General features: G+C 50.6%; 1 pseudogene; it reads left to right on the forward strand.

Annotated features, from left to right (window-relative positions):
* Positions 1 to 1,558: 1,558 nt before the first annotated feature.
* LOC104124141 lies at positions 1,559 to 2,511 on the forward strand (annotated as a pseudogene).
* The last annotated feature ends 2,914 nt before the right edge of the window (positions 2,512 to 5,425 follow it).

The raw sequence follows: 5,425 nt of genomic DNA on the forward strand, positions 1-5,425 counted from the left end.
AAAGACATGGGACAGGGAAACACCTCCCAGGGTCAGAATCTCCAGGCAGCAGGGGTATGAAGAGGGAATGAGAGGAAACTAAAACCAGGAATGCTGTGGCAGAGAGAATTCAGAAATCTCCTTTCAATTCTCTCCAATGACAAGCCCTTCCTCTGAGCAAGCCCCCTGGCCTTCTCTCCCAGCCAGAAAAGCCTCTGCCCTCAGGGCTGGGGGCTCGCAGGTGGGAACCAGCTCCTCTGCAGCCAGAGCTCCAGCAGAGCCATGGGGCAGCTCTCCAGCCCCGTGGCCATTTCCCTCTGCAGAGCCCAGGGGCTGAGAGCAGCCGCCCGGCCGTGGGGGGGGTGGCGTGCAGAGCTGGGGCAGGGTAACGCTGCCTGAGGGCCCGCCTGCCTCTGTCCTGGCCTCTCCCAGCCAGCCCCTCACTGGATATTTGCTTGTGTCTCCACTGGTCTGTGTTATTTCTATTGTTATTGTTATTGTTACCTCATTCTTGCTCTCTGGAGATGTCGATTTTCAGCTGTAGAGTCACACACTGATACTGTGGGTCTCCCCATGCAGGTGTGTCCATGGGCAGATGTATCCCCAAAATCCTTTAATCTGTGGGGCTGTGTTCAATGCAGCTTTTAGGGCTGGAGAATAAGCTGATTTTCTTAATCAGATGATGCCATTGGGACACTTGAAAGCTCCTAGAGGTTTTCCTCCAAGCTGTGTGTTACCCTCCAGATTGCAAACCTGTCCCACAGCACCCTTTCGTTATCAGAAAGCCCCATGGAGAAGCACAGAGATGCAACTACAGAGGAAAATCTTTTACGTTGGTGAATTGATCCATGTATGTCTTTGGCTCGAATTGGGGTGCCGAGACCATGAGAGAGGGTGACACATTTAGCGGTCTGTAAAGGATCCCTTAGTTCTCTGTGGTGCCTGGTTGTTTGTCAGGATAATACAAGACTGTGCTCACCCTCCATCTCATGAAGAACACCACCACAACACCTCAAAACAAGTCAGAGGGACAGACCAGCTGCCCTCACTCTGCACTAAGCCACAGACAATCCTTTTGCCTCCCAGGACTCGCTGTGTTCTCCCTGACTGCAGCAGAAGTGCTGAGGGTTTCTGACATCCAAGAAAACTCCACAGGTAAGATGGGGGGAGCTTTAAAATTCCCAAACCTCTTAAAACTTCCTTCTGCTATCCCCATTCCTTAGTACTGAGGTTTCAGATGTTGACGGGCCCTTCTGCATTAGCAGCACTTTCACCTGACAAAGTCAAACAGCAGAACTGACCCCTGCCCCCACCGTTCCCATGAGCTCACTGCTGCAGAGCAGGGCTGACTCCTCAGCAGCCAGCAGGCAGAGGCCCTGCTCCTCACGGCACACTCAGCCAGCAAAAGCCAAGGCCACAGGCAAAGAGCTGAAGGAAGGTCTCCTGGGAAAAGAATGGCAATGGATGGCAGTGCGTGCGGAGGGTAGCAGGGTGAATGTCTAGGAGAAAGGCTTTGATTTTCCTCAGAGAAGTCTCCCTTAACTCTTCATTGTCTCTTCCGCTAAGAACAGGTCCCCATGCCCAGAGGCAGCAGATGTCCAACTGCAGCTCCACGACGCAATTCCTTCTCCTGGCATTTGCAGACACACGGGAGCTGCAGCTCTTGCACTTCTGGCTCTTCCTGGGCATCTACCTGGCTGCCCTCATGGGCAACGGCTTAATGGTTTCATCATCACCGCTGTAACTTGTGACCACCGCCTTCACACCCCCATGTACTTCTTCCTCCTCAACCTCTCCCTCATTGACCTGGCCTCCATCTCCACCACTATCCCCAAATCCATGGCCAATTCCCTGTGGGACACCAGGGCCATCTCCTATGTAGGATGTTCTGTCCAGCTCTTTCTGTTTACATTCTTGGCAGTAGCAGAGTATTACCTTCTTACCATCATGGCTTATGACCGCTATGTTGCCATCTGCAAACCCCTGCACTATGGGACCCTGCTGGGCAGCAGAGCTTGTGTCCACATGGCAGCAGCTGCCTGGGGCAGTGGCTTTCTCAGTGCTGTCCTGCACACGGCCAATACATTTTCCATACCCCTCTGCCATGGCAATGCTGTGGACCAGTTCTTCTGTGAAATCCCCCCAGTCCTCAAGCTCTCCTGCTCACACGCCTACCTCAGGGAGGTTGGCCTTCTTGTGGTTAGTGTCTCTGTGGATTTTGTGTGTTTTATTTTCATCACGTTGTCCTATGTGCAGATCTTCAGGGCTGTGCTGAGGATCCCCTCTCAGCAAGGACAGCACAAAGCCTTTTCCACGTGCCTCCCTCACCTGGCTGTGGTCTCCTTGTTTCTCAGCACTGGCACATTTGCCTACCTGAAGCCCCCCTCCATTTCCTCCCCATCCCTGGATCTGGTGGTTGCTGGTCTGTATTCAGTTGTGCCTCCAGCAGTGAACCCCCTCATCTACAGCATGAGGAACCAGGAGCTTAAAGGTGCACTGAAGAATCTTTTTCAATCAGTTGTCTCTCAGTAGCTATAATTGGCTTGTGTCTTTTTAGGAGTGACTTCCCATTCATCTCTGAAACCTCTCTGGTTTTGGCATTTTAGCTGTGCTAATCCTGTTTTTCAGGGAACGTCTACAGCCAGCTCACTTCCCCAGAGGTATGAACCCATCCTGTCTGAGCCAGAGGTCTTTGCATGCAATTTTCTGGCACAATGGCACATCTGACCTTTTGTGTTGCATATCTTTAATAAAATGGATTTCTTCAGTGCAGGATCTGGATTTCTTCAGCATTGCCTCTTCTTCCAAAGTGGAAGTTAGGAAGAGACTGAAGAAATAGCCCCTGTGAGCGTGCTGCTGGCCTGGGGTTCTCCATGGGCTCAGGGCAGGAGAGCATGGGGCATTGTTTTAGGGAATGGGCCTAGGCTGAGCCCAGTGCCAATGGACATTGTGAATGATCCACAGGGATCTACCTGGGACTGTCTCCCTGTGGCCTTTGGGCACCACTGCCTGGCAGAGCAGCACCACCAGCTCAGTGCCATGCCCAAGATGACATCCTTGGAGAAGAGCAGGCCTATTTCTGCATGTGTCAGTTTGGGTAGGCTGTTCTGTCACTGGTGCAGCAGAAGGTTCCTGGGCAGCCTGCAGGTGAGGAGTCTTGTGCTGGGGAGAGGGGCTGCTGGAATTAGGCAATAGGATCTCTTTGAGACAGGATCAGCAGACACAGGGAGATGTTGGCCTCCATCTCCTCGTGCCAAGGCTGGCCCCAGCTCTGGGGATGATAGTGAGGCTGACCCCCCCACTCTGCCTCCAGAAGGTGCTGTGCCCTTCAGAGGGGCTGTAGCTGTGCGGTGAGTGCTCAGAGCTCTGCAGCACCCTGAGGTGGGCAATTCCTTGGGGCCAGGTTGGGCTGCAACAATCCAACTCCACACACCATTTCTCCTGCCCTGAAGGACTGTTATAAGAGATAGATAGATCTCCCTATTATGCCTTTGCTCTCAAGCATTGCTCACAAGCCATATCCACAGTAGGGATCCATTGGCCAGAAATATGGAAGACATAACAGAACTCACCACAGCTGGTCTTCAAGGACAGCATGCTCCAAGCTTGACAGAAAGATATTCAGTTGAAACTCAAAATGGAACTCAAGGGCATCATAATGAGTTGTTCCTACTGTGACAGATGCACTGGACTCCTTGACCAGACTAGTGGTGGTTTAGTTCAGGCTCCAGTGGAGGTAAAGGCCTAAGCCATAACTGGGCCAAGAACTTCTCCAGTTCCAATCTCTTCTCTGAAAACCTGGAAAAGAGTAGAGTGAAACTGAGCATTGTTTCTATGAGCCTGGAATACCAGCCATGAGATTAACACATGAATAGCGGGTGACTTCTCCAAGACTCATTTATCAAGGAACAAATTTGTAGGTGCAAGGAGTCTCCTGCAGACCTTCACCATTGCATGTGATTTGTCTATGAGCCAATGGCTTTATCCCATAAATATGACAACCTCAGTGAACATTCTTGGAGCTCTCCCTGCTAAGCAGCCTGGCTGCACGGCAGTGGTCTACCCTTGAGCTGGGACACCTCTCAAGTTTGCTCTTTAAGGCTGAGACACCTCTGACTAACTGCAGACATTTGGTATGTGACCAATACTGTGCGTATCCTTGTATTAGAATGCACTAAGATATTGTATGGGTAACTTTGAGTCATTGTTACATCCTTTGTGCAGTAACGGAGTGAACCTTGCCATCAAAATTTGTTAAGTTGCACTTTTACATGTCATATTTCAATGAAACCACATTTGCTGTTACCATTGACGGTGGTTCTTGAAGTGGTCTAAATTGCCCATTCGCGACAACTACTTCAGGAACACTTAATGAACAAACAAAGATAATGTGCAGAGAGGAAGGATGACCTCCACCCACCTGCTGGCAGTGCTCTTCCTAATGCAGCCCAGGATGCCAATGGCTGCCTTTGCTGCAAAGGTGAAAAGCCAGGAGAAGAGAAGGCTTTGGGGAGACCTGGCAACAGCCTTCCCATGCCTTCCTGAGGATCAGCAAGGAAATGGAGCCAGGCTCTTCCCTGTAGAGCATGATGGGAGGATGAGGGCCAATGGGCATCTTTCCTATTCCAGATGAAACAAGTGAGGAAAAACTTTCTCCCCATCAAGGGAGTCAAGGACTGGAGTAGATTTCCCAGAGAGCTTGTGTCATCTCCATCCTTGCAGCTTTTCAAGCCCAATGTGAACAACCCCCCTGAGCATTCTGCTCTGACCCCATAGCTGAGGCTGCTGAGAGCAGGAGGTTGGCCTAGAGACCTCCTGCAGTCCCTTCCAGCATGCATGATTCTGTGCTTCCACCCAGCATGGATCTTGCTTTCATGATGGGAGGGAAATTACTTGGGTTTGCAGTGACCACTGAAGTCAGTCAGAAAGGAACTTGGTCAGATGATCTTTGATTTTCTAGTCCCATTGCAGGCATTGTAGCTCAGATGCAGGGGTGCTTGCCGGGTACCTCAAACAGCCTTGATTACTTCCTAATCTTCACCTTATCTTTTTCCTTTTTTGCCCACTCACAGTTTCTTCCCCATGACCATCATTGTACCGCCCCATGCAAACAGCCCTTCTCTCTTTACCCTTTCCTCCCTGGCCCTTGTTTGGCTTCCTCTGTACCCTCATTTGGTGCTTCTCAGCTTGTCACCATGGGAATTCCTACCTCAGTCAGCAATTCCAATAAACAAGTAACGTCTATTATCTGTATTGTCCTGTTGTTACGGATGCTATTTATCTTGCCAGAGACACCACGTGTCAGGATGAACCATCTGTACAGATACATACACAGCTGTCCAAACAGAACTTCACTCCAGGGGGACCTTCAAAAAATCTTGGATTCAGTTTGGAGGAATGGGGAGGAGGTACAGCGGTTCTAGAGGAGATGTGCAATGATGAGTTT

This window comes from Egretta garzetta, unplaced genomic scaffold (assembly GCF_000687185.1).
Source record: "Egretta garzetta isolate BGI_Z169 unplaced genomic scaffold, ASM68718v1 scaffold700, whole genome shotgun sequence".
In the NCBI taxonomy this organism is placed as follows: Eukaryota; Metazoa; Chordata; class Aves; order Pelecaniformes; family Ardeidae; genus Egretta; species Egretta garzetta.